This window comes from Pteropus alecto, unplaced genomic scaffold (genome assembly GCF_000325575.1).
Source record: "Pteropus alecto unplaced genomic scaffold, ASM32557v1 scaffold131, whole genome shotgun sequence".
NCBI lineage: Eukaryota > Metazoa > Chordata > Mammalia > Chiroptera > Pteropodidae > Pteropus > Pteropus alecto.
The window spans coordinates 7,640,822-7,651,501 of record NW_006434709.1 but is presented as its reverse complement, the minus strand read 5'-3'; the positions used below and the strand labels follow the sequence as shown (position 1 = coordinate 7,651,501).

General features: G+C 33.9%; 1 protein-coding gene across 10 annotated transcripts in view; it reads left to right on the top strand.

Annotated features, from left to right (window-relative positions):
- Window positions 1-10,680, top strand: part of EHBP1 (EH domain binding protein 1) — a 308,554-nt gene that overhangs the window by 178,390 nt on the left and 119,484 nt on the right. The window lies entirely within an intron of this gene.

Sequence of the window (10,680 nt, the reverse complement as noted above, 5' to 3'; positions counted from 1 at the left end):
TCTCTGTATTACAGATGTTCATTTATATATCTATCTTCCCTGCAAGCCTGAACTCCTAAATTCATACATCGGATTCCTGGAGTCTTACTGTGTGCCAAGCTCTGCCCTGGGGAGCTCATATTCTAGAGAGTTAGAAAGATTACATAAGTAAACAAGTAATTAAAGACTATAATTCATATCTGATAATAAAGAAAGGTAAGAGGTTAAAGAGTGATGGAAGGGTGGTGTTTTAAATAAGCGGTCATGAAAGTTCTTTCCGAGATGATGATGTTTGAGTAGATTCCTAAATAATATCAAGGAATGAGTCATATAATGTTATTGAGAAAGAGCTTCCCTGGCAGAGGAAACAGCAAGTGTAAAGACCTTGGTGTGTAAATTTAGACTCTCTACGGAAGTTACATTTGTGCTGAGATCTGAAAGATGAGCATGGTTTAGCCAGTGGATAGTGAAGAAGGGAAGAGGGGGCAATTTATGCTCAAAGAACCACCATGGTTGCCTATTGGAAGAGTTTAGCATTTAGAGGAACTGATGGGCAAGTGTGACTAGAACAGAATGAGCAAGGGGGATGAATAATGCAAGATGAAGCTGAGATCTAGAAAGGGTCTAGATCTTTGAAGGCCTTTGAAGGCTATGTTATCCCAAGGGAATCTGATAATCTAGAGTTGTAAGAAGAGGAATGATATGATCAGATATATGCTCGAAAACATCATTCTCACTTTCGTGAAAGTGGTTGGACAGGGCAGAGGTAAAAGTAGGAAGGGAATGGATACAGAAGTAGTAGTCTGGGCAAAAAAATGATGGTGTTTGAGACCAGATTCATGACCAGAGTCATAGAGATGGAGAGAAGTAGATAATTTACAAGATCTGGCTTTGGGTATGTAGTTATAAGATCTCTGTCGAACGCAAGATTTCAAAAAGTTTTCTCTTATGTTTTCATTAAAAGTTTTATAGTTTTAGATTTTACATTTAGGTCCGTGATCCATTTGGGGCTGAAATTTTTTATGTGGTACAAGGTATGGATTGAAGTTTTTTTGCGTCTTCATTTCTTGTTGCTTTTTCTTCCTTAGCCTATACATATCTGGTCAACCCAGCACCACTTGCTGAAAAGACTGTCCTTTCTCCTCTGAATTACCTTTTCACTTTTTTTGAAAATTAATTGACTCTATATGTGTGGGTCAGTTTCTGGACTGTTCTGTTCCAATCATCTATTCGTCTACCTTTACTCAGTACCACACTGTCTTTATTACTGTCGCTTTATCCTAAGTCTTAAAGTCAAAAAATGTTAAGTCTGCCAGCTTTGTTGTATTTTCAAATTGCCTTGGCTTCCTCTAGGCCCTGTGCATTGCCACATGTGCATACTTTAGAATCAGCTTATCAATTTCTAATTGAGATTGCATTGAATCTATAGGCCAATTTGGGGACAATTAACATCTTATTAATATTGATTCATTTCATCAATGAATGAATCAGTAGAAATATGAACATAGCGTATCTCTCCATTTCTTTAAGTCTTTAATTTTTCCCAGCAATTATTTATAGTTTTCGATGTATAGGTATTTCACATTTTTAGTTCAGTTTATGCCCAATTATTCTATATTTTTAAAACTGTTGCAAATGATAATTTTTTAATTAAACTCTTTTCTTTGAGTTAATTATAGATTCACATGCAGTTGGTAAGAAATAATACAGAGAGATCCCATATATAGTTTCCCCCAACAATAACATTTTGCAAAAGTGAAAGTATCACAACCAGGATATTGACATTGATACAGTCAAGATACAAAATATTTTCATAACCTCAAAGATACCTGGAGTTTCCCTTTTGCAGCCAGAACTACTGATGTTCTCCATTTCTATAATTTTGTTATTCAAGTATATTATATAAATGGAATCATACCATATGTACCTTTTTGTACTGGCTTTTTTCACTCAGCATAATTCTCTGGAGATTTATGCTGGTTGTTGCATGTATCAGTGGTTTATTTCTTTTTATTGCTGAGTAGTTTTCCATAGTATAAATATACCATAGTTTGTTTAACTACTCATCTGGTGAAGGACATCTGATTGTTTCCAGTATTTTGCCATTGTGAATAAAACACACATTTGTGTACAAGTTTTTTTATGCATAAATTTTAGTTCTCTGACATAAATGCCATGAAATGCAACTGTTGGATTATGTGGCAATTGTGTGTTTAGTGTTTAAGAAACTGCCAAATGATTTTCTTAGAGCTGCTGTAACTTTTTATATTCCCACCAGCAATGTATGATTAATCCAGTATATATATGTTGATCCAACAATGTATATTGACTATTGATTATCTTTTTCCTTTTAGTTCAAGATTTTTCTGGTTCTTTTAATGATGAATGATTTTCTGTTGAAACCTGGACATTTTTTGTATTATGTTCTGAGACTCTGGATGTTATCTAAACCTCCTGGGGTTTTTTTGTTTGTTTGTTTTCTGTTTTTAAATCAGGGATATAGAGGTACTGTCTTTTTACTGCTAGGTAGAAATAGAAGTCCAAGTTCCTCATTTGGCGTTCGTTGACACCTGATGTGGTGTGGGGCTCCACTTTACTGCTGGGCAGGTGTGGGATTTCCTGCTTCCTATTACGGCACCACTGATACCTCCTTAGCTGGGGGTTGGGGAGAAATGGGAATGCCTCAGTTCTGTTCCCTACATTGCCTCCACTGGTTGGTTGTGAATGTACTGACTCTCCACTGGGGTTCCTCTGACACCACCCCAGTGGGAGAGAAATGAGTGGCTAATGTCAAAAATGTCAAGGATGAGAAACCTGTTGTTTGTTGTAAAATAACTTGGTTAAAGACAAAAGCATATGTGCTCATAGGTTCAGATAAGCATTAGAGGCTCCAGTATCACATTGAAAGGACTTCTATAATGCCTTTTGTTTATTCCAAAGTATTAGAATTTTCCTTACACTTGTTAAACCAACCACACATTCCTGGTAAACCGCACTTAATCAAGGTGAATTATCATTTTAATATATAGTCAGATTTGATTTAATAACATTTTAAAAAGAATTTTTATATCCATTTTCAGAGGGATCTTGGTCTGGAGTTTTTCTGCAGTGTCTTCATGTGATTTTGGAATAGGAATAATGCTGAGCTCCTAGAATAAGTTGAGAAGTATTAACTTCCTCAATTTTCTGGAAGATTTACTATAAAACTGAGATTATTTCTAACTTAAATGCTTGAGAGAATTAATCAATAAAGCCACGTGGGTCTGGGGTTTTCTTTGGGGTAAAGTTTTTAGCTACAAGTTAAATTCCTTTAATAAATTTAGAGCTATTCAGGTAATCTTTTTCTTCCTGAGAGAGCTGTGGTAGTTTCAAGGAATTTGTCATTTCATCTCAGTTGTCATGTTTATTGGCATAAAGTTGTTCATAATTTTCTTTTATCTTAATATCTGAACAGTCTGTATTTAGATTACTTCTCTCATTTTTGAGGTTGGAAATTTTTGTTTTCTCATTTTTTTTCCCTGCTCCATCTGGCTAAAGGTTTATCAATATTATTATCTTCTCAAAGACCCAGCTGTTCATTTCATTGATTTTTTCCTATTGTTTTTCTGTTTTCTATTTCATTGATTTCTACTCTGTTATTATTTCCTTTCTTCTTAGTTTCTTAATTAAGGTAATTGATTTGAAACCTTCATTCTTTTCAGAAATAGGTGTTCAGTGCTATATTTTTCTGTGTAAGAGTTGTTTTAGCTATATCCCACAAATTTTGACATGTTGTCTTTTTTATTTTAATTTAGTTCAGCATACTTCCTAACTTCTCCTCCCTCTCCCCCTCCCCTTTTTCCTCTCCCTCCTCCTCCTTTTCCTCCTTCTCTTCCTCTCCCCCTTTCCCTCCCCCTGCCCACTTCAACCATGAGCTGTTTAGGAAGTGCTGCTTAGTTCCAAATACTTGCCATTTTTCTAAATATCTTCCTCTTTGATTTCTAATTTAATTTCATTGTGGCTGAGAATATACTTTGTATGATTTAAATGCTTTTAAAATTATTGAAACTTGTTTTATGGCCCAAAGAATGATTGCCTTGGTAAATATTACATATATACTTTTTAAAAATGTGTATTCTGCCTGAGCAGGATTTGTTCATTTTATGTCATTGATACATCCCAAATATCTAGAATACTGCCTACATTTTTTTGTTGAATGTATAAACATATGTGCTAAATTAAATATTTAACTCAAAAGAGTTGAATCCAGTTCTATAGGTCCCAATCAGAGGAATTACTCAGTAAATTCTTATTAGCAGAATCAATATGGAACCCAGGCCAAGTCAAAACAGGTCAGAGTTTGCTGAAAGACTTGTTTAATACTGGAAATTGAGGCAAATTCTAAGGTTTGTACCAAAGCGGAATTGCTTCTCTGAGTACCAGAAGAAAAATATGCTTGGGATTAGAAGGAAGAATTGTAAACTCGCAAGAATAAACTGTGACCCATTTGCCCAGCTGCATCAGAATTACCCAGGGCCCACCCTTTACCTACTAAATCAGAATTTTCAAGGGTGACTTTGAGTTTAAAGAACCATCTCTCAAAAGTAGCTTTAGAAAGTTGGATAAAACTTCTATGGAAATCTGGCTAAAAACAAAAATTTAAGGCTGTTTTTGTGACAAACTATATCAGGTCATATTTTTAAATAAAATCTTTAACCACTTAAGTTCTTCCTTTGTAGCAAGTGTTATAAACTCCAAAAGAAAGAGACTTTATCCTGTCATTTTATTGCCAATCCTAACATGTAATGGATGTTCAGTAAATTTTTGTTGAATGAAAAAATGTACTACATTTGTTGCTTGTGGCAGCTTTGTTATAAGTAGGCAGAATAGCTGAGGGTTTTTGCTAGTTTTACCTTAAATTTCTTTATGAGACAAGTCATTAAACCTTTTTGAAAAAGCCTGGTTTCTTCATCTCTTTCATCCTTAAAAGGCATGCCAAGTTTTGAAGTGCAAGCTGAAATAGCTACAGGGTCTTCTTGTGAGATACTAAGATGATAGACTTTACATGGGTTAAAACAAGTTCTCAGTAATGCATGTTGCCTAGCACTTAATAGGTGCTTGGTGCATTTTAATTGAATAAGTGAACTTTAATATACTCCTCTTTTGTTTGTTTTACAAATGATAAAACCAACAACCAGAATGAATGTTTTTAAAGCTAATATCACACAGCTCTTTGAATTGCAGTGCCAAAACTAGAATTCAGGTCCCTGGCTCTTGTACAGTGTTCTTTCTGTACTAGAGTCAGCTACAGAGAGAATGATTTCTCTGGATTCTGAGTCTTCCCTAAGATCTTTAACATTCTGAGATCATATCAAAAAGTAAGTCATATGTTTTGCCTGTAATCACACTGCCAAGACCACAGACTATGTCTTTTAATAAGTAGAGCAAGTTATTTAACCTCTCTATCTCTCAGTGTGCTTATCTATAAAATAGGGATAATAGTGCTTATCTCGTAAAGCTGTTGTGAGGATTAAATACGTTAATATATGTGAAGTAGGCAGAATAGTGCCTGGCACATAGTAAATTCTGTAAGTGCTAGTTGCTGCTACTACTGTTATTGTGGTTCTAGTTACTAATGCATTTGTCTAGACTCTGACCAAAAAAAAGGTACTAGGACATTTTCTTGAAGCTTTTTAAAGCTTTTCCTTCTTCTTTAGCAACTTTCAAATCTTTAGGGGTGGAAGTGTGGAGGATTAGTGAGAGTTGAAGAAGAAGGAAAATTCATAAATTCTTGTCATTGGTAGATTTGTCTTTGTTTCCAGTGTACTCTTAAACTGAGGTATCTAACATGTATATATATTGAGGAAGAGAGGTAACAATCTAAAACATAGGCAGTCTTTTCAGCAAAAGTAATTTTTTTACTTTAAAAATATTGTACCATACATGAAACATATATAAATGTACTTTCTGGAAAAACATCAGGATTTAAAAAATTATTTTATTCTTCAAGGTACCTAGGTTCTTTAATAATGTACTTTATGAGATCGAAGCTGTTAAATGGTTGAAAACCACTAGAATAGGCTGTATATGTTAAAGGAATTGAAGGACAAAGAAACCACCACTACCTCATTCATACATTATATGATGTTAGATTAACTTTTGAAGGATCCCATTAAATCTTGTGTTTTATTTTCCTCCTTGTCTTGGCAGAGCAGTTATTTCATTTGTTGCTGAGAAAGCTGGTCACAAATTACACATGAATGGAATAATTAACAGTTACAGGGAATGCTCATTCTCTCCAGTACCTATCTACAGTGTTCTTGAAGGAAGGGAAATTGCCAGATGGCATTGGGAGCTTCTTCCCCACTGTAAGCAAAGCACAGAGCTCCCAAGCCTGCTCGCTTGCTGATTTATAAACAAAAAAAATAGGAAAGAACCAGTAATGCAAATCATTTTTCAGTACTACTCAACATCTGTTAATTGGGTACACATTATCTGCTTGCTATAATGTATCACCGTCTAATTCCTTGCAAGCTTTTAAGATTTAACTTCAATGTAGGAAAAAGCTATTAAAAAGAATCAGTAGACAACATTAAATTGCCATTGATTTCTGGTAGCATTTATTATGTAATAGTATAAAACCACAGCTATCCAGATTTCCAATTTAATATGTAAAAAGTATAAATTGTGGGAAATTCTCACTCTTACTTTCTGTTAATTTCAGCCCTGGGTCCACCGCTACTAGAGGGCACAGAGTATTTCATCACTAAGATGTACCCAGTTCCTAGTCCAGGGAATGAATAAACATCTGCTTTGATGTGATCCTCTTTGCTAGCTGTTCTCAAAGTGTGGTCTGTGGATGTCCATGAGATAGTTTGATCAGTTTGTGAAGTAAAGGACATTTTCATAGTAATAAGACGTTACTTGCTTTTTTTCACTATGTTGACATTTGCACAGATTGGGCAAAAGCAGTGGTGGGTAAAACTGCTGGCACCAGCATATGAATCAAGGCAGTGGCACCAAACTTTTAGCAGTAGTCATTGTATTCTTGATTGGCATGCACTTTCAGTTTTAAAAAAATAAGAAGTCAATTTCACTTAAGAATGCCTTTATAAATTAGTAAAAAGTATTAATTTTATTATGTAAAAATGCCTTCCAAAGTGCAAGATAGATCAATGGATTTTAATATAACAGAGTTCGAAAAGTTCATCAATATGATTTCATAGTCTCTGTAGCAACTAACCTTTAAGGAACAACGACTTGTGAGTTTTGGTGTAGTATCAAAGAAAGAATATCTGCAATTCCCTGAAAGGCTTTTAAAATTCTCCTTCCACCTATATATCTGTGTGCTGGATTTTCTTCATTTGCTTTAACCAAAACACATCTCAACAGACTGAAAACAGGAGCAGATATGAGAATCTAGCTGTCTTTTATTAAGCTAACATTAAAGGAATTTGCAAAAAAAGAAATGTGAAACTATCATTCTCACTATTTTTCTTCAGGAAACATAGTTTTCACAGAAATATATTAACATGTAAATTTTGTTGTTTTAAAAAGAATTAATAAATATTTTTAATTTTGTTTTAATTTCTAATATAATAAGTATCATTAGATATACCCATATAAATAAAAGCTCTCTGGGAGTCCTCATAATTTTTAAAAGCATAGAGGAGCCCTGAAACCACAAACTTCAAGAACTACTGCTTTCTGCCATCTTGTATCTATTCTTGGCCTCTGACATTAATCCCAAGCCTGAGACTTTAGGAACTTTAGACCTGTCTTTGTTTCTGATTTTGCCTTGGAAAAGATCCAGATTAAGCCAGACATCCATTTGGGTGCACATTAGAAGTTTCAGATTTTCTGTATTTATGCAGGGCTTTGGTGAAGACCAGCTCATCCTTCAGAGTTCTAACTCAAATGACACTTGTGAGGTATTTGTTAACATCGCTTCCTACTCTGGGATCCATAACATTGTGTAGGAACCTATTTTATAACTTTCATCACATTATGTCACAGTAATTGTTTATGCTTCCCTTCTCAGTTATAAATTCTTCAGTGCCAAGGACTATTTCTTACCTTTGCATCTCTGGTACCTTTCGTAGGAGGAATGCAATGAGTATTTAAGGATTTGTTGATGACTCATTAGAATTTGTGTAAAGGGACAGTTTTGTTGATTTTTTAAAAAGGTATTTCAATAGTAATTAAAATAGGTTTTTCTGAGATTGCTGCATATCAAATTCATTATAATGAAGCACAGCATATAAAAATGTAGCATTGTTTATATGTAGCATGGAAGTTTTCATGTAAAAATGTGGCTATTATTTCTTTTAACCAGTGGCATATTCTTGGTGTAGTTTAACTGTATGTGTGCTTAATACAGCTTGGCAGGGAATAAAAACACTTTTATTCCATAAGAATATTCTGCTGTCTTGAAATTTATTACTGTAAAAATCATTTGGAGTCAAACCATTCAGGCATTGTTTATTTTTTGGCAAGTCCATTAGCCTGTCTGAGGCTTGTCTCTAAAATATGGATTACAGTAAATCACAGAATTGTTGCAAATATTTTTATTAGGCATATCTAGCCCTTTGTATTATTTAAAACAGGAGTATCCAAAGTGAGATTCGTAACCCCTAGGAGTGCCCAGGACAATTCACTGGGTGTCGGAAGAATATATTCAAACTTGCGTCTGTATGTTTTAATGTAAAATTTAAAAAGAAATTAAACTTTACTAATTTTTAATATGCAGCTCAACATGTGTGCCTTCACTGAGCCTGCATATCTACATATTAGAGGGTCGTGTGTCAGGTAGAAGATGGAAAGTGTTTTGTTGAAGGGGGAGTACAAATATGAGAGGAAGCTTTACATCTGTCGTTTTATCAGGAAATTGTAAGCTTCCACTTATATACATTGGCTTTTCATATTTCTCTAAACTTCCACTCACGTTGCATTGGCCAGACTGTCACATGGCTATCCTTTGCTACAAAGTAAGTTAGGAAAAATGAGTGCCAGGATTTTCCTGATGCCTGAGAAGAAGCAGGCATGGAGAATGGATGTTGGTTAGCAGCCAGCCTATAGTGCTTGCTACTGAAATATTTTCATACTATTGTGTTGCTAAAAATAAAATGTGTCACCTATGTAAACTCTCATATCAATACACTTTAAGAACCTCAAGACAGAATTTTCTAACCTGTTTAAAAGTCCAAATAAAAATTACTAGTGGGGTTTTAACTTCAACTAATTAACATCAGAGAATAGAAACTAGTTGAATATCAACAAAAATCTTTTGCATAATTGATAGATGGGATTGAAAAATGAGTATCCTTGATTTAGTGGGCACAGCCAATGATGTACTTTTTGCATTTAGATTTATTTATTTTTGTGATGTATCTTTTTTGGCTATGACAGCTATTCTTACCAGGTTTCAGCATATGCCCTTTAGAATTAGACTTTGAAATTATTAAACCAACATTTTCAAAAATAAGCCTCTTATATCACATTTTTCTTTTTTATAATGAGAGAAAAATGCTTTTTATGTCATGAATAAGTTGAATAAAATACTTTAATTGCTAATGTCATCTTTATCTTTTTTAATTTCATTTGTGGTATGTGTTTTATAATATACAGCAATACATGTGTATAATACATAAATAAACATATACCTATGAGATTGTGTTTCTACTTCTTTTTCCTGATACTAGCATGTGATAAAAGTTGGAGACACTAGCCTACTTAATATTATTGAAACATACATTTCTTTCTTCCACAAACTTTGTATCTAAGTTTTCAGTGTAGAAAATTGTTTTTTGTTTTTTTAAAGAAAATATTTCTCACTTTCAACAGCTGACCCATTCAGCTACTCTGACCACATGGCATTAATCATTTTCAGTTCTGTTTGAACATTTCATCTAGTTGTGATCATAATGGTTTAGTGATTATGGTTCTTCTGAGAACTATATAACACTTCAAATGTATTTAATTCTTTTAAGTCTTTTTTTTTATTAACTCATAATCCAGTTGGAATCAATTTATTGAATAACTGTACTTAAACAGGTGATAGCTTGTGTGACTGCTATTTTGTGATTTTTTTTCTTGTAATTTTTCTATGGAATTCTTCAGTCATGTAGAAAGGTAAAATGATCCTTTACAATTAATACTTGTGTGCCCATCTTTCACCTTAGATAAAACAAATATAATTGAAGCCTCTTGTGTAACCATAGTTACATTTCAAAGTGTATTTTAAATAACATAATTCCATTTTCAATTTGAAACACTGGAATATTCTGAGTATGTTATTCATTTGCTTTTTGAATACTCCCTTGTTTGATAACTCTTGGGGAAAAGATAGAGTTAGGGAACTCAGAAAAACAAAATTTATATATTGTGTGGTAAATTCTTCTTTCTGTTTCTGTCCCAACCGATATTAAGAATAGTGTGTGGATAATGATACCCGGTGGAAGTACTATTCCACTTGTGCTTATGGTCAGTAATAATTAACCTAGTTCTTCTCTATTGGTAAGAGATATCAAATTTAGATGCTCGCAGAGCCTCAAGTTGTATTGCACTCCTTGCTACATTTTCCTGTGAGGAGGAAAGAATGGCTGGATGCTGTCCTACTTCAAATGGCAAACGTCTGCAATCTCCCCTCTGGAAACTCACCAGCTGTACTTCCATATTGACATTTCTCCATAATCACACCTTCCCATTTATTTTTGGCTACAT